The sequence below is a fragment of the Lissotriton vulgaris genome, chromosome 12 (assembly GCF_964263255.1).
Source record: "Lissotriton vulgaris chromosome 12, aLisVul1.2, whole genome shotgun sequence".
NCBI classification, from domain to species: Eukaryota; Metazoa; Chordata; class Amphibia; order Caudata; family Salamandridae; genus Lissotriton; species Lissotriton vulgaris.
This window is the reverse complement of record NC_141700.1, coordinates 658,981,582-659,007,401: the sequence shown is the minus strand read 5'-3', so window position 1 is coordinate 659,007,401 and position 25,820 is coordinate 658,981,582.

Genomic DNA, 25,820 nt, shown 5'->3' with positions numbered 1-25,820 from the left:
TTTGCATAAAATGATGTTGTTTTACCATGACAATTCTTTTTTTCCTTTCCTCCTGTTTAGTTGTAAACATTTTCATTTCAACTTTTTGGGCTTATTTCAATCTCTGTAAAACTATTTGAAGAAATTGTATAGTGCTCTTACCAGTAGAGGTTTTATCCTGTATAAACTATTACACTTTTTAAAATTTCCTATTTTCACTTTTCTTTAAGTAGTACTTTCTTTTTTGGTTCTCTTCTCTTTTCATGTTTTCTTGCCATCTTCAATTTCTCTTCCACGAGAAATAAATATATAAAAAACAAAGAACAGTCTCAATAGTTTCTTCAATCAATTAATAATTTTAAAATTCATAATAATCAATAGGCAGTTGCTTGCATTTACATTGCTATTCTCTTCATAACAAATTATAAATATGTAGGATACCTAAGTATGCACATTTGCAAAACTCTAAATGGTTGAGTATCTGGGGGAAAACATTTATAAATTACTGTACACTTTCTTGAAGGTGTATGCATTACTTTTTGCTCATTATATAGGGCAATCAGATTTTTATCTCTATATTTTAGTGCTTCTATCTTTGCTACCTACGTAAATTATCAGACTTTAGCAACTAAATGCTGTAGTAGGACTTCTATGACACCTACATAGGTAACAGATCTATGCCTCTGTGACTAAATGGTGTAGTATGACTGACAAGATTTGTGCACCTGTATAATAAGCTACATAGTTTTTAACTTTGGGTCATCAGCTTCACAACACGTGTTACAATACATGTACAAGTAGACATACCTCACTCACAAGAGCACGCACACCTGTAACTTGACAGACTCCACAGCCAATTTCAACCAGACACCTACATTTATATGGCCTAGTTCAAGTGTATCTTTCTAGAGACTCATACGAAGTAGACTAGTCACTAATCCCTCTGCCAACGTGTGTTAAATCCCACTTTTCTCTTGTAGCTTCACTATTCGCCGACTCCTCAGAATATTGGGCCTGGTCAAATATAAAACAACAACCCTACCCATGTCACTAGACTAAGTCTCACCATGTATCTGAAGGCTTCAATGCGTATGTGCCTTTTTCTAGTGACATTGATAATTTAAAAAAAACTAAAAATAGTAGAATACCTGTATTTCAGACCACATGCTCTCTAAATGTGTGTAGAAGAAGGTGTATGTATTCCTTTCTGGTCATAATACAGGGCACGTTGGTGTTGAACAGTCTACTTGAGGAGTTCTGCAACACCTACACAGGTAAAACATGTCTGCCTCTGCGACCAAATGACGGAGCAGAAGTGAGGAGATGTGTGCACCTGTATGAGAAGCTACCAGGATTTAAGCTAATATCCTGAGATGCGCAGCACATGTCAGAATACATGTACAAGTAGACACATACCTCACTCACAAGAGCATGCAGATCTTTAAACTTGACAGACTGCACTTCCCATTTCAAGCATACACCTAAATGTATATGGCCTACTTCAAGTGTACCCTTCCAGAGACTTATATGAAGTAGCTTAATCACTAATTTCTCGGCCAACATGTGTTAAACCTCACTTTTTGCTTGCAGCTTCACTATTCACCGACACCTCACAAACTAAGGTTTAGACAAATTTGAAATACCAACTCTTCTCATGTCACTATTGTATGTCTTATACTTTTAAACGTATATGATGTTGCAACGCAAACTATTACAATGCATACTTTTACAACGTGATTTTTATTGTGCAGCTTCCATTGCAATGCATACGGTTACAATACAAGCCATTACAACACATGTACCATTGTAATGCCTGCTTTCTGAGGGATATTTCGCACACACAGACTTACATAAACTGGGATACAGTTTAATACATCTGCCAACATGTTTTCTCTACTACTTTCATCACAGACTCTGGATGCACACATATTTGTAGGCACAACCTATTTTAAACCTCATTTTAGTACAATAAAACAGATGACAATACACATTCCAATCATTTGGTAACATATTTCAAACATCACATGTTGCCTAATGCTTTGCAAGCTTTACAAATAATTATTTACAAAGTTAATAATATCATTTCAAACACTGAAGCACTCCTACACAATACATAACACACCGTGCATATTAGTAACCCACCTCTGAAATACTATTGCAGAATATGAAAATATGTGAAACTCCTAAAAGATTTTCTTTTTCACACAATAAACGTGATGTACCACTCTCAACAAGGTAAAAAAAGTAATAACAAGCTTTCCCTCTCTTTCTGCACACCAATGAATTTAAGAAACAAATCAAAGTGCTCCCTTGAGTTTTTCAGATTCGAAAACCCATTTCTATTGGTTACCCATATTAACTCTTTACTACTCTCGTCTAAAAGTGCCCAATATGGTTCTGTAATTTATTGGAATCGCGACTTCACCGCAGTGCAGCGTCGCGAACACTTACGAGAGTTCAAAAACCTATTTACAATAATACTAACAGCAGGGTGCCAGCAATAATGTTTGCAGATGACACCCTGCTGCTGTCAAAATCGCCAATGGAGATACAACGGGTATTGGACGGGTTTGTGGCATTCTGTGTGGAACGAGGCCTGGAAATCAATGCCTTGCAAACGACATTTATGGTTTTTAATTCCCCAGTAACCACACGCCGAAACCCTACAATTGGAGTGACTTGGATGGAAAGGGTTGAGATTTTTAATTATTTAGGGGTAACTATAAACGAAAGTATGACGTGGGCCACTCATCAAATCAAATCCCAATTCAAACAGGCACAGCTAATAGGGGGTATTTTAAGCTCTCTAATTCCTCCACAATCAAACCTATTGGTCCTCCTATTGAGATCTACAAAACACAGGTAAGAGGCGCAGTGACCTATGGGGGTGAATTATGGGGGCATGTCTGTAGGTCTGACATTGTCTTCACAGAAAATAAATTCCTCACACAACTACTAGCCTTGCCCCTTAGCACCCCCCTGCTACCACTTAGACTCGATATGGGCCTTAGGCCGATAGACGAGGTCCTGGGTCTCAAGCCATTGACATTTTGGCGGAGGTTATGGAGCACACCGGAGCTCCTGGACTACAGGCAGGAACTCCTAGAAATGTTTAATCTGGCTAACTCGGTGAAAATGCCATGGCTTGATCATATTAAAAATGAATTTATTAAACTAGGGGTCCCAGAACTGTGGTACGACCCCGAAATGGCCTGCACCAGGGTTTCAAGAAAGAGCTTATCCAAACTCTTTTATGAAAATAAATTATCTATCTCCATATGCAATGTACAAACCGGCACCTTAACTGATTGTTTTTTAAAGGAAAAAGATTGTTACTATTTTGAATGTGTCCTGGATGATTTTTTCCAGTTTTAACTAGGAAGTTGTATTTACAGTGGAGGTATGGTACTCTACCAATTAGAGCTTTTACTGCCAAATGGTTCCTTCCTCCCCGGAAAATTGTCCCAGCTGCGACTGTAATTTGGAAAATGACCTGCATATCATGTTTTTTTGCCCTGCCTATCGAAAAATAAGGAGGCATTAGCTTGTGCCTTTATGCAGAAACATGGGAATCACACACTGCATGCAAGCCTATCGTATTTTAAAAACAGATTTATCTAGCACGGTTGTTTTCGGTGTAGCAAAATTCCTTGCTGCAATATGGGTCAAGCGCAAGGCTATAGTAAATAACGCCTAATTTTAATTTTCCTACACGCACTTTTTCAAAATACTTTTATAATTGATGATGCAGATGTTTAGTGATTGATTTTGAATAATGTATTATATTAATCTTTGTGCCTATTTTGTATTATTCATCATCCAGGCAGTTTCAAGATTTTATACATTGTAGTTTTTATTATTGTATGTACATCTTTTTGGGAAAAAATCGCCGAAATAAAGATTAATGAAACTGAAATAATACTAGTATTATTTTTTAAGAATACACCACTTCTAAACATAGTACTGATTTGGGCAAACTTAATTTAGTAGCACATCACTTGTATATAACTTACCATTGCATATTTTAAAACCACAGTTAACTTTCAACCCTTCCCCCATTTTGCTTAATCCTAGCTTCCATAGTAACAGTTTTTGTAACATTCAACTGTACCAGCAGGTCACAAGTTCACCATATTTTCAAACTCAGCAGATTAGCTTAAAAATGCAAATAGCAGGTGTGCTTGACTCTTGCAAAATATCAGCTTATCCTATCTACTGTACCTTTCAAACTTTTTTCTTTAGCCAATCAGAAAGATGCTTGTTCAGCAAAATAACATGCATCCTACTTTTTGAGTACACAATGTTTATGAACAACCAATCAGTTATGTACTTTTTGTGAAACAGCATCTTCTCCGCCATTTTAGATACCTCTCATTCTACCAACTGACTTACTCCACTACAGACGTCTTTTGATTCCTTCCACACATCCCTTCAAAGTGCTTACAGTATGGATTGTAGGGCCCAGCTATGTTTTTTGGAGCAGAAGGTATGCTGAGCACAGAGGTATTGACAAAGATCTAGGTTTGCAAAATCTGGATATTAAATGGTTTGCACAGAGAGGATTAAAGTGCCACCAATGGATACCTTTGGTTAAAACATTTTTGCATCTCCAACCCCATGACCTCATGATTATGCACCGTGTTGGCAATGACCTAGGCACATTGACTGGGGTAGGATGGGAAATCCTTATGAAGGATACCTTTGATCAACTGGTTTTGCTTTTCACGCACACTGTCTTTGTATACTCTAATATATTCCAAATACAGAAATGGAAGTAGTCAAATCAATTCTGTCCACAGATTGACAAAGCTAGGAAGCATGTTAATAAAGCTGTTCCTGCTTACCTCAGAGACCATAACATGGGTTCCATCTATACCAATAATCAGCATTTTGACATGCATAACATCTATAGAAGTGATGGAGTTCACTCCACAGATGAAGGGACTAGAGTGTTTCTCAACAACCTTAAGCTGTGCATCCAGACTTACATGAAGCTCCATTAGCGCCAGAAGTCACCATTAATATCTTGCAGCGGGTGCAGAACGCTGCTGCCAGGATGCTTTTGGGGGCCCCAAGAAGAGCATCTGCCAAACGGTTGCTGAAAGCCCTCCACTGGCTTCCAATTCATGAGCGAATCACCTTCAAATCATCTTGCATTGCCCACAAGACACTTCAAGGCAAAGGTCCTCCGGCCCTGAGGAGCCTGATTCGTTCCTACAGACCTCCTCGGGCCCTCCGATCGGACCTGGACAATCTTGCCATAGTTTCTAGAGTGAGGAAGGTCCGCACAGGAGGTCGCCGTTTTTCTGTAAATGCGGCAAAAAATTGGAACGCTCTCCCTAGGCATATTCGGACTGAACCCTGCTATCTGAAATTCCGAACGTTGCTTAAAACTTTTCTTTTCCCTAAAACCCCTTAAATTTCTGTTCCTTTTGAGTTTTCTGTTATTTGTTAGGCAGCGCTGGGACGCTCTAGGGCAGCCATGCGCTTTACAAATCAAATTTCATTTCATTTCATTAAAGTCATAATGAACACAACAGCTCTTCTTAGAGCACCCTAAATATTTTTTAACATAAATAATCTTTATAGGTATTTTCTGGATTCGCGACCCCTTCGCAAAACTGCAAAACAAAATCACGAATTCAATGTACTTCAACACATTTCACTTTTCAACTTTAACTTTTAATTGATATTTTTAATATTATTTCAAACTGTCATTTTTTTTTTTTGTTAAACAATTTTTTATTGTCATTAACATCAAGTTTCCAAGTGGCGATACAGACAGTTTGCAGATTCATTTCTTGTTTGGTGGAGTTACACATTTTTCAACATAATTACTTTTACATGTAATGTTACATTTCACTTCAGTGGTCAGTTCCTGTGGTACCCTTATCCCCATTCCTTTCCCCTCCCAACCTTTCATTCCTCGTCCGAGCTATCATAGTCGGACTCTGGTAGTGGATCACAGATGTCTCCTCGGTAAGTGTTCCAAGTCGCCCATATTTTATTCAATTTTCGTGGGCATCCTCTAGTACCATACACTGTGCGCTCCGTGATCATAGCGAGATCCATGTTTCTGCACCATGTTGCCTAAGTTGGGTTCTCTGCAGCCCCCCATTTCTGCGCTATATCCCTTTTAGCTATCATGAGCCCTAATGTAACCCAAGTTTGTCTGTGTCGTGTGAGGTCATTAGGTTCCCACACATTTAGTAGACATCGTCGTGGCTCCAGTGTAAGGGACACCTACATTGTTTGTGATATGGTGCCTAGGACCGGACGCCAATAGGCCATTATCGCCCGGCAGTCCCATATTGTGTGAAAAAAGGTGCCCTCTTCCCCACAGCCCTGAAGGCAGTATGGGTGTTGCGTCCTCTGTAGTTTAAATAAGGTGGTTCTAGTGTAGAATATGCGATGCAGGATTTTAAGCTGCACTAGTCACAGTTTGGCAGAGATTCCCACCTCCTTAGGCGATACCAGAGCTTCTAGCCATTCTGAAACGTCTATTTCTCCCACTTTTGCCACCCATTTTTCTCGCAATGTGACTGTGGGGTCTGCTAGGTTATTTAGCAGTTTCCTATAGGTGAGTGATGTGGCGCTTTTCTGCATGTGATCAGTGAGTAAACGATCTTCCAGCGGGGCAGCCTCCGGGAGCTCAGTGTCTGGTGGAATGACTGTCAGCAATGCGTGTCGTATCTGTATGTATCTGTATAGTTCATTCAGGCCCAAGTCATATTGCTGTTGTAGCTGGGTGAAAGGTATCACTGTTCCCTTGTCCCTTAAGTCTTCCACCCTGGAGATGCCTATATTATCACTTTGCGTAAAGCCCTTACTGTGTCTTAATAGCCCTAGCTCCTTAGTATCCAAGAGTGGGGTAAGTTTAGTTATTATCCCTCTCCACCCCAGTTTTGCCTGCGTTCTGTGCCATAGCATGGTTGTGTGTTTCGTTGGCCCCCTCAGTGTCGAAAGTAGCCTTTTGTCATAGAGCACTGCTAGCATGTTATTCGTTCCCGTTTGCGCTCTATCTGCCCGATATGCTGGGTCGTCATGGAGCGCGTGAACCCACTGATTAATAACTTTAAGTTGTGTTGCCCAATAGTACAATTGTAAATTCGGAAGCCCAATCCCACCCTTGTACCAACTTTTGTATAATTTCACCTGCGCTATACGCGCCGGGCGGTGTCCCCAAAGAAGAATTGAAACCTGTGCTGCTACTGGTGTAAACTAGCGGGGCGGAACCTAGGCAGGGCCATCATTTTGTATAAGGCTGCTCTACCCAAAAGTGTTAGAGGTAGGGACGCCTAATGTGCTACATCGCGCTTTAAACCCTCCAAGGGGGGCATCAAATATTTGGTTATGAAGTCTGCCGGGTCCTTAGTGATATGGATTCCTAAGTACTTAAAGGAGTCCTTTGCTAGTGTTAATGGGAAATTGGCTGGGAGTACCGGTTCTGGTTCCCGCAGAACAGAAATAACTGATTTTGACCAGTTAATCTTGTAACCCGATGCCTTCCCGTGGGTGTCACATATGTGAAGCAGTGCTGGTATGCTGCGCTCAGGGTCTGTAAGATAAATTAACATGTCGTCAGCATAAAGCGAAAGGCAGTCTTCCCAACCCTCCTTCCAACAGATTCCTTTCAGCAGCGGGGCCTTCCTAATTACTGTCACCAGAGGTTCCAGCACCAGCGCAAACAATATGGGTGACAAAGGGCAACCCTGGCGTGTCCCTCTTGCTAATGATATTTTGTCCGATATGTGGCCATTGGCCGTTACGCGGGCCAACGGGTTAGTGTACAGGAGTCTTATCCATGCTCTGAACTTGGGATCAAAACCCATAAACTTTAGTACCGCAAAGATGTATTGCCATGACACCATGTCAAATGCCAGTGTCGTGTCTAGCGACAGTATCACCGCTAGATCTGACAAAGTGGGGGCCAGTGCCAGTGCTAGTGCTCCTTGTAGGCGTCAGAGATTAAGGGCCGTGTTTCTGTTGGGCATAAATCCCGATTGATCTGGGTGTATCAATTACGGGAGGTGGGCCATCAGTCTAGTCGCTAATAGTTTGGCCAGAATTTTAGCTTCTGCATTGAGCAGTGATATTGGGCGGTATGAAGGGCATTCTGTCGGGGGCTTGCCTGGTTTAGGGATTGCTACTATCGTCGCTATACGTTGATCTAGTGGAAGTTCTGCCTTTCTAGACTCTCGTTGTACATTGCTAATAAAGGTGTACTGACTGTCTCAGTCGTTTGTTTGTACCATTCTATGGGGATACCGTTAGGTCCTACCGCTTTCGCTGATTGTATCGAGCGGATTGCTATTTGCACCTCCTCCAGCGTAAGGTCCGTCTCTAATTCCATCGCTGTCTCCGTTTCAAGGGTCGGCATCACGATATGCCTCAGAGGCTCCTCTGCCTCTGTCAATTCTGAGACCGGAGTGTAGACTTCCCGGAAATATTCCACCAGCATATGGACTATTTCCTCTGGGTGCGTCTGGAGTTGTCCAGCCAGAGTCTGAAGTTGTCGTATGCCCTTGACACCGTCCCCTCGTCTATCTAACCAGGCCAGCATTTTACTATCTTTGTCCCCTATGTCATAAATTTTGTTCCTGCTCACTGTGATGTTCTCAACCATCCGTCTTCATAAATAGTCCCTATACTGCTGTTGTCGGAGGCGTAGTGTGTGTGTCGTGTCTGGGGATGGATCCGCCGCGTGTGCTGCCTCTGCCGTTTGTAAAGCCGATTCCATTTCAGTCAGTTCTTTCTGCTGTGTCCGTTTATCCCCGGTGATAGAGGCAATCGCTTGACCCCTAAGGACCGTCTTGTATGCCTCCCATACAATTATCGGCGATTCCACTGATGCCGTATTTTCTCCACATATCTATTAACCCCATAGCCTCTAGGAAGCCGCTAAATCGGGAGGAGTTTGATGATTGGGGACGCGTAGGGAATCTGTCTATCGTTGTGTCTACTGTAGAGTTGAAATCTCCCCCCATAATGAGGTCTCCCGCTGGGAGGGTTAGGAGGAAGTCGTCTAGTGCCGGAAGCGCCACCGAGGGGAGTGCTGGTGGTATATAGACTGATACTACGACCAGGAGTCTACCTTCCCACTGTCCCTGTACTGCTGCAAATTGCCCCTGGTCGTCTACCTTAGTCTGCAGAACTATAAAGGGAGATGTTTTTCTTACCAGTATCCCCGTTCCCCTAGAGCCTGAAGAAAATTCTGAATGTGTTCGCATTTTTTACCCCCATCTGTCCATTGCCTTACACGCTGCTCCCGTGAGGTGTGTTTCTTGTATGAGCGCTAGTGTCGGGCCATTACGCTTCAAGGCCTGTAGTACCAGACCTCTTTTAATCTTATCCCCTAATCCTCCAACATTCCATGTCACAATTTTTAGGGGGGCTTCTTGGGTCATCCGTAGGGTATCGGCACAGTGATTAGGTTGCGAGTCTAATGCCATGAGTGTGATGTGCTTGTGTGGGGGGGTTTTTGCTCCCTGTTCTCCCCTCCATGTCTGCCAGTTAAACGGATTTCTGACTTATTAATCCAGTCTTGAAACTTGCAGTCAGAGATACACCTGCTTGTTTTGAATGGGTGCCCTTTGAGTTCCCATGAGGAACTGCCACTTGAATGCTGCGCTGCCCTGCCTTCAATACCACCAATAATCACAAACAAGCCTAACAAAATAACAACTTCCCCTCCCTGGTTCCTCCCCACCCTCCCTGCCTCCCTGCTCAACTGACCTTCAACTGCCTGCCTTCCCAACTCAGCAGAGTGCTTCTTCCCCTCCCAAACCGTAGTACTTGCTTGTCCGGGGTGGAGGGTCCGCTGGGAGCACTAACCCTTCTTGCCCTTCAAGGCCCGCCTCAGTCCAGTGTCCATAGCCGGCACAACCGCAGTCCTGTGTAACTGTATGTTTTGCCAGGGTTCATTTAGATGTCTTTTTCGTCTCTAGCCTTCCCCCTCCGTTACCGGTTCTGTCGAGGGTCCTTGAACGGGACTTCTTGCTGCTTGACTTCCTGGACGTCTATCTCCCCACGTCTGCGGTTATTTCTGCTCCCACGATTAGCGCTGCCCACTGTCCGACATCCTTCGAGCCAGTCATATGCCGCTTCGGGTGTCTCAAAGAACCATGTCCGGTCCTCAGCTACCACTCTGAGTCTTGCCGGAAAGAGCATGGAGTAAGGCAATTCCTGTTCCCGTAACGCTTTCTTAACTTCCATAAAACTGCATCTACGTCTGGACACTGCTGCTGTGTAGTCCGGGAAGAAGGTGATCGTGGAGTTTTGGACTTTGATTGGCGGGTAGACTCTCCCTGTTTGCAGTATTACATCCCTGTCTCTGAAGTTGGATAGGCAAGCAATTATTGGTCGCGGGGGTGCCCCGGGTTTGGGACGGCCGCCATGCACCCTATGGGCTCTCTCTACCGAAAAGAAGCTGGAGAGTCCCTTGGGTTGTAGTCTGGTTTTGAATAAGTCTTCCACGTATAGGTCCATGGCTTGTGCACCTTCATTCTCCGGAACACCAAGAATACATATATTATTTCGTCTTGACCGTCCTTCCTGGTCATCCAGCTTTTCCGATAGTAGTTTGTTCTCTGTCTCTAGGTGGGATACGGTGGTTTGCAAGTCTGATGTATCTGCCACTAGAGCTTTGGTGGCTATTTCTACTTCCTTAACCCTGTCCGCCATTTTGTGGAAGTCTGCCCGCAATAGGGAGATGTCTGTAGAGATCGTGCCTATTGTTGTTTGGACACTCGATAGTGCCTTCATAATGTTCTTACAGAGTGACCTTCTTTGTCGTACCTTCATTGTCTGCTCCTTTGCCTGAGGAGGTGCGCCCTTCCGTTAGAGGCGGTGAGTTTTTGTCATATGCAAATTTGTCCAACTTTGCCTGCGCGGATTGATGTTTCGGGCCTCTGCCGCCATGGTGTTGGTCGGCAGTGTTGTGGAAGTAATGATGTTTTCACTCCCAAGTATAAGGCCTCTGAGCTACTGCACACTGGTCCGCGTTTGCGTATTAGCTGGGCGTGTAGGTGGCTGTTGGCGTGGATCTCTCCCTATTCCAAACTATTAGAACTGCTGCTGGTCCAAGTATGTATCAGCCCCTTGTCTCCTGATGCGGCTGTGTGTCTCGGACCCAGCTGGTACGTTCCGACAGTGTCCTTGTGCTAGTTCTCCTTCTGCAGCGTTATGTCAACCAGTTTATTTCCTCTCAAGCGTGGGTGGGGACTGGAGGGGGGGTTGCCTTTGCCTTCTGTCCCCCGCAATACAGCGCCTTCTCGCGTTTCTTGTGTCCCAGTGTCTCTGCAGGGCTCAATTCCGCCGATTGTGTAGGGCTGTACCCAGCAACTGGAGTTGGTCCTTCAAGCCTCCCCACTATGCGCTGTGCTTCTCGTCGTTGCCCCCTTGTGATGAACTGCTGCCTCATCCTCGTGTTGTAATCCGCCCTCGCCACTAGCGGGTGTCGGCCCGTTCTCTATGTTCCTCTGGAGTAGGGGGTGCCAAATGTCCACGAGTTGCCCTCAGTACCTTGCCAAGAATTGTGAGGCTCAGCAGGAGGGTAGGGGGAAGGTTCCGGCAAGCAGTCCTCACCCCGTAATTGATTGCACTTGTCCCCGGTCTCAGCCCTTTAATCTGCCCGGTAGTTCGGCGGCTCTCGGGGGTCCCAGCGCCGTTGTGTTTGACTTATCTGCGGTAGCGCTTCCCCCGTATTCTTTCCTTTCTAGTGCTCGGTTTCATGCTGTCGTAGTCACAGCTGCGTCCGCTTCCGGATCTTTACGGGGCTTCCCGTCGCTGTTTCACAGCTGCCTCCCGCCGTAACTTCGCCGCTGCACGCCATTCCCCGCCGCACTTGATCTTCTCTTCCAGGCTGCCACCTACTTGAGGCCCCGGTCCCTGCAGTTGGAGTAGGCCGCTGCTAGTCGCTCGCTGGATCCACCACTTCCCGGCTTCGGTTTTGTATCGGAGTACCTCCAGTCGTCGCCGCTCGGTCACGGACGTCGGTCCCAGCCTTTGGAGCACCGTACTACTACGGATTATGTATCGGATAATTGGGAAGAGTTTTGCTACCCTCGGAGCCTCTCTACTAGGCAGCCATCTTGCTCGGCTGCTAGCCACGTCCCAAACTCTGTCAATTTTAATTTGATTATGAACTTTAATCTCACTAGCTCTATAAGTTCACAATTGCAACACTACCTTCTGAATTGTATAGTAGTTAATTATCTATTTAAGGTGGTTTCGCAAATCCACTGCGACATAACACGGGGGCTGCGCTGAGAGCCACAATAGGGTAGCAACTCCTACCATGAGAGATAAAAATGCCCCCCACATCCATAGGCGCATTTTGGCCCTGGGGACCCCATACTCCGGGGCCCTGCAATTTTGTTTTGTTTTTCATTTATTTATATATTTTTGGGAATGGGGGCAGCATGGTCCCCCATCCCGGGGCCATTTTGAGCCCCGGGTACCCCATCCCCGGGACCAGGCCTTATCCTTTTTTTTTTTTAAACTAAAATGGCCCATCGACTCCATCCCCAGGGGCATGGCCAGGTTGTTCGGGTGAAGCCTCAAAGGCCCTGTGGTCCAAGCCAGACCCCCGCCTCCTGCGGGAGCCAGAATTGCTTTTGGGCAGAGAGAGCTGCAAACATGCAACTCCCTCTGCCAAAAAGCAATTCTGCGTCGCTTCATGGAAGTGAGAGCATTTTTGCTGCTCTCACTTCCATAAAATGAAGCAGAGTGTTGGTGGGAACAGTGCTCCCACCAAACCATAGCAAACTACGTCGTCCCTGGAGTGGGCACCCTGGGACATTGCTGGAGCTGGCCCTGTGGGGTGGCAGTCCCAGGGACATTTAAGGCTTAATGAGGGGGGCTGCAAGGCCCCCCTCCAACATTATTAAAGCCCCTGGAAGGTGGTGGTCCGTAGGACTGTGTGGGGGGCTCAAGCCCCTCCACAATTTACTTTTCAATATAGCCTCGAGAGGTGGTGTAAATTTGTATAGTAGTTCCTGAGAAATGTAAACATTTCTCAGATCTACAAATATGGCCACGGCGGATCCACGAACCCTCTGGATACCGTGCCTGAGATCTGATTGGCTGCCAACACTTCAAACTAGGAAGTGTTGGCAGCCATTTTGTGACTCGGTTGAACCAAGTCACAAGACAAAAAGGTCAAAAAAGGTTACAAATCAAGAAAAGGGGGGCAGGGTAGAAACAGTGACCCCTTAGGACTGCTCAGGGGGTTCCACAGGGACCCCCAGGGTCGGCGTTTCAGCAACTGTCTCTATCTTGCAGCAACATTACTGGTGGAGCGGATTGTACAAACAGGCTCGCAATTATGTCCTTACTTGTGACATTTGCCAGCAGATTAAACTTTCAACTGCTGAGCGTCCACCTCAAACTCAGCTGTACATATCTAATAAACCACTTGAGTGTGTTTATTTAGATCACTGCGTTCCTTTCTCTTCCGATACTGCGTATAAGTTCATCTTAGTTGCTGTGGATTCGCGCACATGCTTTTTATGGGTCTGCCCATAACGCAGCGCTGGTGCTCGAACTGTCATCAGGGATTTGCGTGTCTTTGTGGGAATTTTTGCATGTGGCACCCTTCATTCTGACCAAGGCCCAATGTTCACCTCTAAGGCGTACAAAGAAGCCATGAGGTCTTTAAGGGTGTAGGTCAAATTTTCATCTCCATAACGGCCTGAGGGCAGTTCTGTTGTGGAGCGGATGAACCTTGACTTAAAGCAATCGTTGACAGCTAGAGTTTTAGGTACTTCCAGGAACTGTTTTACCCATTTGTATAGCGTTCAATGTGCACTTAATAATCTCCCTAGAAGGTCTCTGGGTGGGCGGACCCCATACGAAATGCTCTTTGGCATAGAGATGTTTGTCCCAGAACTTGAGGGTCTATGCACCCTTTAACGTAGATGACCATTCTGCTGTCTTACAGAACCTACAAAAGACTTGAGACAGTCTTGCAAAGGAACATTTACCCTTCACAACCGATGCTGCACTTCAGATTCCGGTAGTTGGCTGGCTACCTCGAGTCGGTGACCTGGTCTGTGAAAAGGTGGAGAACGAGAAGGAGTTTGACCCCTCTTATCGCGCACCCATTCCAGTGCTTGGCGTGCAGGGTACAAGAACAGTCATTTTACCTCCACTTCCTGGTCACAAGGAAAACTGATACACCTCCATTGACAATTTCAAATTACTATGAGTGGCCGATTCTTCTTAGTATGACTCCAGCGGTCTCTTGTCCAGCAATGCTGGACAATAACAGGTAAAATACAACAAAGCCATCAAGGTAGCCAAGATAGAATATTTCTCCTCTAAGATCTTAACGTCCACAAACAAATCGAGAGAGATCTTTTCAATCGTGGATGAACTTTCCAACCCTGATAGAGTTTCACCTAAACCAACTCCCACACAGGAACTATGTGATAAACTGAACACATTCTTCCTAGAAAAAATCACAGCAATTAAAGCTAGCATTACGTGTTCTCCATCAGCTGTGATCCCGCCTGACTCCTTCAGGAATACCTATACTATGGACAGTTTCCCTACAATCAATGCAGAATCATTCACCTCCTTGATGTCCAAGGTCAAATCTGGATCCCCCCGGGATTGCTGCCCCCCACATATTATGAGGGAAGTTTTTTCCATCATCCCTCAACCTGCTCTGTTCCTTTTAAACTCATCACTCACTCAAGGCTGTGTCCCAAAATCATTTAAGGATGCCACTGTGGTCCCTCTGATAAAAAAGGTCGGCGCCGACTTATCAGAACCATCTAATTATTGCCCCATCTCCTTGCTTCCTTATTTAGCTAAGGTTTTGGAGGCACATGTTGCAAAATCTATGTCTGCCTTTATAGAACAGTCCGAACATCTAGGATCCTCATCAAGCCGGCTTTCGCCCAGGGCATTCGACTGAGATGGTCATCTTGGCAGTCCTGGACGAGCTTCGCAGGGAGGCTGACATCGGCACCCCCCAGGCTCTGGTTCTCTTGGATCTGTCTGCTGCGTTCGACACGGTGGACCACAAGATCTTGGTGGACCGTGTCGAACACGCAGGCATCCAGGGCAGGGCCCTGGGTTGGATCACCTCCTTCCTAGAGGACCGTACACAGGCTGTTCGCCTGGCAAATTTTACAGCGCCAGGGCTGAATATCACATGTGGGGTTCCCCAGGGTTCCTCCCTATCCCCACATTTGTTTAACATCTACTTACTTCCCCTAATTAAAGCCTTAAGACAGAGGAAAGTAACAACCTTCAACTATGCAGACGACCTGCAGCTTTCCTTCACCATAGACAATTCCACTGAATCTATCTCCAATTTTCAGGACACTATGGTGTTCATCTGCAATTGGATGGATCACAACCATCTGAAATTGAACCCCGGAAAGACGGAGGTACTGCTGATAGGAGATAGTTGCATCTCCTGGGGCCCTCACTATTGGCCAGCAGAACTAGGGACCTTCCCTAAACCCTCCTCTTCCGTTAAAAGCCTGGGGGTGACCATTGACAAAGATCTGTCCCTAAACACTCAAGTAGGCACAGTAGTCTCTAAATGTTTTTTCCAACTGCGGAAGATCCAAAAGATACACCACTTGCTTTCCCAGGCAGCACTGATACAAGTTGTGATTGGCCTAGTCTTATCCCATCTAGATTATGCGAACTCAATCTATCTAGGCCTCCCCTCCTATCAGATCAAGAGGCTCCAGCTTGTACAGAACCAGGCAGCAAGACTGATCTATCAGCAGCCTAAGTGGCAATCGGCCAGAGCTCTGATAAAAAAACTCCATTGGCTCCCACTGCTTCAGCGGGCCATCTTCAAAACCGCCTGCCTCACATTTAAATCCCTAAATTGTTATAGCCCAATCTTTATTAACAAATTGATCCTGAGGTATGTTCCAACCCGTGATCTCCGTTCCAAACATCAAAATTTGTTGGTGAGCACAAAATTCAAACGCAAACGACATGGCGGGTGTCGCTTTGGATATTTGGCACCACAACTATGGAACTCACTCCCATGGGAGATCCGTTCTTGCCCCGATCTACTTCGATTCAGAAAGCAGCTTAAGACATGGCTGTTCATACAGGCACATGAGTAAACCATCCCTTCAGAAGTCATGTCAGAACAGTCAACTCATAACTGCTCAATACAGCGCCATGAAACCTTGGTCAAAGTGCGCTTTACAAATAGGTTATAACATAACATAACAATGCTGAGAAATTCTGTTTTGGCCCCGACTAACACCAACAGGCCTGACATTGCCATTGAGATGTCTATGGTTACTAATCCATGACTTAATCCACCGGCTGGTGATCCCCATGGAGTTACTGAGTATATCTATCCCACAGATGTGTCGTTGCCCGGTGTGCAAACTAGTGCAATGGACCAGTCACGTTTTTCATTTGACTCTACAACAACAAGAGACCCATTGAAAATGTCTATTTTTTCTGTTTGGTTTAAAAAACATTTTTTTATTACCCACTGGAATTACATTAGGTTGGTGCTCCTCTCCATGTTTTTTTATTCATGTCGATTGGATTTGTAGTTATGTTTTTTATCTTGAAAATTGATATTATCTTAAAGAAAGGTCTTCAATTAGATTAATTGATGGAACATTGGCATCCCTCTCCTCATCACACATCATGAAGAGGGACCAGACTTTTGTTAACATCACTGCCTGGCCTGTATTGGATGGGATTGTTTGGGATGCTGTAAAATTTCAAATTCATGGCCTCACAGAGGTGATAAATGTCCCAAATGTACTTTGTGTTTCAATGGGGGATGTGATTAAACAAAATATATTCTCTAATCATTGGGATGTCGATGCCATAGAGGACCTTTTTTCTGAATTGAAATATTATGCTGCATTTGATGCTGAGGATTTGTACTTAGAATCTGCTAATTATGCAGACTTATTCTGCTATCAGCACTATGGAAATCATTTTCTGCAAAAAGCAAATCCATTTAGAAATGTGGGTAATTATACACAATGGGAACATTGTCCAGCCCCCATTGAAGGCGGTTCGAAAACTCTCTTGAAGAAATTTACATACTTTGCTGATTTTAATCGATCCAATCCTGAAGCCTTTTATTTTAAAACTAGCAGCCCGCACCGACGTTGTCCGGGTATGAATTGCTGCCGGCCAGTAGTATATTGTTTTATTGGATTTCGTTTTGATAGCATTTCTTATCTGTGACAGGCCTGTGAAACGCTCCGATTCACAGGGCACTGCTGATGCACTTAAGAGTGCGCGTTCAGTAGTGAGTGAACTCGAGTTTCCCTACTTTATTTTTCCTTGCAATATTATATAGCGCAAACTCGGCAACATGGCATGAGCACAGTTTACATTACAGAAGAACACATTCATTTGTGGTAGGCACGGGGAGACTAAGCGATTTGCCTGGAATCATAGGATATTGAGCTGATACGGAGATTTGAACGTAGCTCCCCAGCTCTAAAGTTCGCAATTCTAGAACTTGTGGCGGGAGATGTGTCTAAAAGTGTATGTCGGTGCTGGCCAGCAATGAGAGAGACCTGTGCATTTTTCAAATGGGTGGTGAAAAAATATGAGTATGTTGCTGGAGATGTGAGCCGGCGTGCCACCAATGTACTTACCGGGGGAGGGTAAACACCCATTATTCTGCAACTTTCTTTCCGCATACCATCACTCCGCATACTTTCATTACGAAAGCACCATGACTCCGCAATGCCATTATAACGCATGGCATTACATTTTATATGCTTTTACCACGCATACATTTACAACGAAATTCTTTGTAAATGCATGAATGGTAAAAGCATGTTTTTTTTGTGATGTTTGGATAAGGTAAGTATGGGTATAGGGGCATATGCTTTGGGGTACTGAGGTATATGTTTTGGGGTGTTTGGGTATTTTAAGGGTTCAGACATAGTTTTGGGTTATGGGGTACAGGGGTAGTTTTAGGGTTTAGGGATAGGTATGGGTGTTGGGGTACAGGGGTATTTTTAGGTTTCAGGGCTAGGTTAGGGTTTTGGGGTATAGGGGTATTTTTAGGATTCAGGGATAGGTTTGGGTTTTGGGCTACAGGGGTATTTTAAGCGTTCAGGGCTAGGTTTGGGTTTTGGGGTACAGGGGTATTTTTAGGGTTCAGGGCTAGGTTTGGGTTTTGGGGTACAGGGGTATTTTAGGGTTCAGGGGTAGTTTTGGGGTACATGGTTATTTTTAGGGTTCAGGGCTAGGTTTGGGTTTTGGGCTACAGGGGTATTTTAAGCGTTCAGGGCTAGGTTTGGGTTTTGGGGTACAGGGGTATTTTTAGGGTTCAGGGCTAGGTTTGGGTTTTGGGGTACAGGGGTATTTTAGGGTTCAGGGGTAGGTTTGGGTTTTGGGGTACAGGGTTATTTTTAGGGTTCAGGGCTAGGTTTGGGTTTTGGGGTGCAGTTGTATTTTTAGGGTTATGGGGTAGATTTGGGTTTTGGGGTACAGGGGTATTTTAAGGGTTCAGGGCTAGTTTTGGGTTTTGGGGTACATGGGTATTTTAGGGTTCAGGGGTAGGTTTGGGTTTTGGGGTACAGTGGTATTTTTAGGGTTCAGGGCTAGGTTTGGGTTTTGGGGTACAGGGGTATTTTTAGGGTTCAGGGGTAGGTTTGGGTTTTGAGGTACAGGGGTATTTATAGGGTTCAGAGCTAGGTTTGGGGTACAGGGGTATTTTTAGGGTTTAGGGATATTTTTGGGTTTTGGGGTACAGGTTATATTTTTAGGGATAAGATGGGTTAGTGTTTAAGGGTGTTGGGGTATTTTAAGGAGTAAGGGTGGGTTATGATTATGGGGTGCAGGGGTATTTAAAGGGAGCAGGGTGGGATTAGCACACGATATGTGACATGGCATGAAGGGCGGAACGTACCACACACCCCCAGCGTTTGTCACGCCCCCAGCACACGCCCACAGCACAACGCAGACACGCCCACAAGGGACTACTTTGGATAGGTATGGGTGTTGGGGTACAGGGGTATTTTTAGGGTTCAGGGCTAGGTTAGAGTTTTGGAGTATAGGGGTATTTTTAGGGTTCGGGGGTAGGTTTGGGTTTTGGGTAACAGGGGTATTTTAAGGGTTCAGGGCTAGGTTTGGGTTTTGGGGTACATGGGTATTTTAGGGTTCAGGGCTAGGTTTGGGTTTTGGGGTTCAGGGGTATTTTTAGGGTTCAGGGCTAGATTTGGGTGTTGGGGTACAGGGGTATTTTTAGGGTTCAGGGGTAGGTTTGGGTTTTGAGGTACAGGGGTATTTATAGGGTTCAAGGCTAGGTTTGGGTTTTGGGGTACAGGGGTATTTTTAGAGTTAGGGATAGGTTTGGGTTTTGGGGTACAGGGTATATTTATAGGGGTTGAGATGGGTTAGTGTTTAAGGGTGTTGGGGTATTTTAAGGAGTAAGGATGGGTTATGATTATGGGGTGCAGGGGTATTTAAAGGGAGCAGGGTGGGATTAGCGCACAATATGAGACATGGCATGAAGGGCGGAACGTACCACACACCCCCAGCATTTGTCACGCCCCCAGCACACGCCCACAGCACAACGCAGACACGCCCACAAGGGACTACTTTGCTGGCACGGTTCTTTTACCTTTTAAATGTATATGGTGGGCGTCTGCATAGCCTATGTCCTTCTGCTGCAACTGCCCTTTCCAACGCTGTATTGGGTGTTATGATTGGTGCTGTGGTTCCTGAGATTACCCACCTCAAAGGTTTGGGCTCTCTCTTTATTATATTAGTATGGATATGGATATGGATATGGATGACTAAAATTTCCTCTTCCAAAATAAGACTCACCCACACAAAACTACTGTATTCGAAGTCCTTTATGGATCAGTTAGCTATAGGGGGCTATGAGCTGTGGAAAGACACAATTGATCTTAAATCTGTTTGAGGTTCCAAAAGCTGGCAGGTACAAGGCACTGAAGCTTTGCATCGTGCATGTCTCATCCTGAACCTGTTTTTTAGTTCTACGATTTCACAAATAACTTGCTTTGGATTGGCTACTTCTAAAAAATGAATGCCCCTTCAATTCCTGACTTGGGAGCATACCCACACCGATAGGTCCCTTGATGATTTGCAATCCCTAGCTACAAATTCTTCCTTTAATGTTTCCAGCATGGGTCCTTGAGGTTGGTTATTATGGCAAAAAAGTTCAGATTCATGCCAACATTGTTTTCTGGGTCTAGCCCGAGCCTACACACAGGTTAGGGAGGACTCCCGTTTTGAAACCACCCATTCTGTTACTACCTATTCAGTAGGAAAATTGTGTCAAAATTGGCTGAAACATTTCACCTTAGCGTCAGTTAAACATCATTTTTCTCAATTGACTGATGATGTTGATTTGAATGACTTTGTTAAGGGCCCTGTAGGAGGCAGGTCAAAAAGATGGATATATCTTATTTACAACGAAGTTTGGAAATTGTCTCAAGTTGAAGCAGCTTCTAGATTATGAGCTATTGATCAAGCAAATTTTGAAAAAGTGCTTGCAGTCGTTGATAATAGCATTAATACTCTTTCTTCAAGAATTTACACTTTAGATAATATTGTTTCATCTGTTGTTGATATTGTACAGGATGGAGTGTCTGTTTTGTACCATGGTCAAAATCAATTACGATCTATAATGCAGTTTGCTTGGACATTACAAACCTTAACATCTGGGAAAGTTCGTTGGGACTACATGAATACCTCTTCTCTATTTTTACCGTTTAATTTGACTGACAAACAACAGTTTATGTCCATGAAGGATGTAACATATTCATTGCTGCATATTGAGAAAGTGGAACCTTTACAGTTTTCAGTCGCTGAATTGAATTCTGCTGTTTGGCTAATCCATGGGTTTACAACACTCCCTTTTACCTTGTTTAAATTCAGGCTGTTGCAACGTACTGTGCCTATATGCTGATGGATTGAATTGGTACTTGTTCGTCATAGACGCGTACTCTACTCGAAAAAAAATTACTATTTTCTTCCATCTCCAGAGTTGGCAGTATATCGCCCCTCCTTAGTTTTTTTCTTCCCTTACTGCATCGAACTTCTCACTCCAAATTATGCAGTTGGCAAATTTTTAACTTGGTTCTGTCTCACTCGAACTTGAACTCTGCGTTCCTAAATTGCTTCCCTTCTTGTACGTGGTCCGATCAGGGGAGTGTGTAGTGAAGACAGAGACTTGCTTGCATAAATTGCTATGTTAGCATAAGCTTATTAGGAGTTTAAACGCCATTTTGCCACTTTTGCACACGACACTACATGTAACTGTTGTTGTAAGTTAAACTGCTTGATTTTCTTTACATGAGAACGATCTGCTTTTCACATCCCTAGACTTACACCGCGACCTTAGTCTGTACACTGCGTGCAGAAGTCTTCATGGTCATAATAACAATGTATGCTGTGATTCAGGTTGATCTGCCAACACTCTAAACACAACATGCACACAGCTGCATCCAACTGAAATTCTAGTGCCTTTAATATTGCATTGCAAGCTTGATTCGGGCACGTGGAGACAAACCCTTTCCAGAGACAGAGAGCTTTGCTGATCCTGAAATGTGATTCACTTCTGCTGATCTTGTAGGTATGGGGTTCCCCATTTAAGCAGAGTGTTCTATTATTATAAAACCTAGTTCCTGTCAAGGGGAGGGTGGTTCACAAGGTGCTGTAGGACCTGTTTCCACTATCATTGTAACATGATTTTCTCCTTTGTGTTTTATGGAATTGTAACAATGTTTTATTTCTAATCATATGCCTGCTTATGTTAGCCAAAATACTGCATCTTAGAGCACGTAGTTAAAAATAAACACTTTAAACTTTTCCATGTCTCTGATTGCTCACGTTGAGGACTGGTATGAGAATAAAAATGAAAGAGTGTTCTTGATTCCCACCATTCCTTAGAGTACCCTAAATTGCATGTTCGGAGAGCTAATGAGACACTGATGCTAGAAGAATAGGGGTTCTGGGTACTGAGGTGAGTTTTTTGGTACACCACAATTCACTGAGGTCCTGGTATTCTGTGCATAGTTCTGTGCATGTGCAGAATGCACGCAACACTAGGATGCGCGTTTCTGATCCAGGGAGGGCCTGGCTTGGCAGTTCGGGCTGGCTGTTCCCAGGAGGAGCAGGGTCAAGAATGATTTGCATATGGCTGGGTAGGAACTCGGGTGGCGAAGTGAGCAAAAGAACGATGGATTTAACGCAGATCTCTTTAATAGTGGTGAACTTTTGATTTGTTCAGCATTCCGTCCATCATTTGTTCACACAAAATTTTAAGACACAACACACTAGGGTAACCCAGTAACCCTCCAGAGGAATGGGTTTTAACAGCACCTCCCCGCATGTTTGATAATTTACATGGAGGACATTTAGATTCATTGGCAGGTTGGTTGATGATTTGTTTTGAGTAATTCAATTCAATAAACTTTATTCGGAAACATGTAAATCATGTCCATAAAAGTACATACATACAAAACATGTTAAAAAGAGATATTCATGACAATCGCAATCCACCAGATGAATACAGTATGGTACATATAACAAATCAAGTAACACACTTAAAAAGATATAGAATAAATAAGATATTATAAAAAAAAAATTACTTTTTTTTTTTTAAAAATCATGCCTTTCCTATAGCTGATGGCCTTAAGTAGATAACTAGCCGTATAAAAACAGTCAGGATGATGCAAGTTAAAAAGTAATTTCATTGCCGCTTTAACAGTTCTAGTTCCAAATTTAATAAATAAAGGTTTTAAAAGGAATTTACGACATTCGCTATACAGGTTACACATAAGTAGAAAGTGCTCTGTGCTTTGTTCTGAAATGTTGTCGCACCGGCATGGACCTGAGGGGCGCTTTTTAATCTCAGGAAATGCAACCAATAGGTGGGCCGTACCCATCCTCATCCTTGTGAGAACAAACCGGTGTTGCCCTTTAGTTACCTGGAGGAGGTAAGGATGCAGGCCCACAAATTTGTTCAAAAGGTTATAACGCACACAGGAGGAAAGTTTAAGATCATCCGTGGCTCGTCTTTCTGCACAATGATTTAGAAAAATTGATTTCATACTCTCCTTGGAGAGATCCGAAGCAGAACAGTGATCTAAAGTAACGTTAAACCCGAACACATTTGAAAAGGATGCAATTATATATTTAATCCATGGGATTTTAAGAAAATAGTCTAGACGTAGACAATCCTCAATGATGGCCCTATTAAATGAGGTTTCGTCTTTCATCCAGACCGAACGCCACAACATCAGAGGTCTCAGTGATAATAGATCGTTTAGATGACATAGTCCTAGTTCTTTATGGACCAAACTATTAGCAGTAGAGGTCGGGAGACATAATAATTTTTTCAGAAATATATTCTCTTCTACCTGTAGAGATTCTGCCCTGGAAACCCCCCATACCCCTGCTCCGTAGAGGGCCGCAGAGAGACACCTAGCTTCAAAAATTTTGAGCATTGCTTTAGGTCTTCTACTACCTAATTTACTTGCAAAAGCAAATATTCCATTGGCACTCCTGACCATTTTGTCGCGCACCACCTTGTGCTCGACGTCCCAGCGGCCATTTTTGGAAAAGTTGACCCCCAGGTAGCAAAAATTATCCACACATTGTACCACTTGTCCATCGATGAGATATCTGTAGGGCTTTTTAGTTTTGACTTTACTAGCTCCACACTCCATCACATATGTCTTACTCTTATTAATGACCAGCTTTCTACTTTCAATAAAGGCCACAAATTTATCCATCAAGAGCTGAAGACCTCGAGGGGTCCTAGAGAGCAACACAGCGTCGTCCGCATAGAGTAACACGGGGATGGTATTTGTGTTTACTCTAGGGGCGTCAGCTGGTGCCTTCTTTAAGATCGAGTCTATTTCATTAATAAACAGAGTGAAAAGCAAGGGTGCCAAAACACACCCTTGTCTAATACCTCTCCTGACCATAAATTTATCTGTGCATTCGCCCGACGGCCCGTAACGGACACTCGAGCTAAGCCTCTCGTATAAACGGGCCAGAAAATATATGATTTCCCTAGGTGCTCCCATTTCTAGCAGGGTAGTCCATAGTATGGCGTGATCCACCAGGTCAAAAGCGCTGCTCAAATCAGCGAAACAGAGGTAGAGTGAGCCATTTTTAGCTCGGGTGTATTTCCCTATCAGGAGTTCCAGATTTAAGCATTGTTCAATGCAACCTCTACCTTTCCTGAATCCATATTGGCAGTCTGTCATTATCTGATTAGACTCTGCCCATTCTTCTAATCGGACGAGGAGTACACGGCTCATAATCTTGACCGATGAATCCAGCAATGAGATTGGCCGGTAATTTTTAACGTTTCCTCGGTCCCCTTTCTTGTGAATCGGAACTATTATGGATTCAGACCAGGTACACGGAAAAGTATAGCGAACAGCGGCGTTAAAAACTTTGACTAGTACTGGCCCCCAAGTCTCAGGTGCAAATTTGTACAAATCAACTGGGACACCGTCGGGTCCCTGGGCCTTACCACCCTTACTAGCCCTGATACTACTTAGGACCTCCTGTAAGGTGATATCTAGGTTAAGTACTGGCCAAGAGCAACTTATCGGCAACGTTACCATATCAGAATTAAAAATACCAGAGAAGTGTTGTACCCATGAATCCTTACCCACGTTTGAGGTTAACACGGGAAGTTTATCATCTTTTAAAAGGGGGCTATTTACTACTGCCCAAAAAAGGGTACAATTGTTCGATACGGCCGCTAGATCCAATCGCTCCCAAGCTTCCTCACGTAATTCAGCTTTCCTTTGCTTAAGAGCTAAATTATAGTCGGATCTAAGCTTGGCTACAACTGTTTTGTCTCTAGGTTTAATGGATAATGCATTTTTTAGTGTCTTCAGTGCCACAGTGCATGCATTGTTAAACCATCCCCTTGCTTTGTTATTAAAATGTCCAGCCAACCTAGTAAACTTACCACTAATAAAAACATTGATTTTCGTAAAGTGAAGGATACAAGCCTCCAGGTTTGGTTTCTCATCAATAATTGATGTGATCTCATTTGAGCAGCATGAGACAATGCAATTAGAGGTTACTTCTGCTTTATCCCCTGCCCACCTTATTCTGAAACCATTCGGTCTATGTACCTCAATGTTTGTAATAGGGCTACTATCTGGAATTGTACAAGCTTTCCAAAACCTAGTTTCAATAACAAGACAGTTGTGGTCACTGACCAAATAATCAACAATCTTGACATCAGAGCTAAAATGAGCTAGTTCGGAAGACATACAAATAAAATCAATTACAGTGTTTGCCCCTCTCCCCACAAAGGTTGGCAAACTATCACCCTTCCCGTCCTGCTCAATCACTAAGATCTCCAAGTCATAATCTAATAGGAAGGAGTTCAGAGTTTCTCCATATGTATTGTGCTGGAAATGTGTAGCTGGCTCTCCAACACGGTTCAAAATGCCACACAACTTATGGATAGAGAGAGGGCAAACAGAAATGTTAAAATCTCCAACACATATGTATTCAAAAACTGTATTAAAAGTTTTCATCAATTGTTTGATTGCGATGTCTAATTCTAAAATAACCGTGTATCTGCTAGCATCAAAAACATTGTTATACATGTTAATCAACAGAATGTTTTTGTCCGCCTCATCAACTAGCCACAGCAGTTGGGAATTGTTGCCCACAGTGATATGCTCCTTCACCCTAATTTGCATTTTCACAGAGATCAGGATTAGCAAACCACCTTTGGCCCTCCCTGAGGTAGTTGCCGTTGCTGGTAACTCATATGCTACAAAACCATCAAGGCCCTTAAAATTTAGGCACCAGGTCTCTTGTAAACATAAGATATCAAATGTTCTAATAAG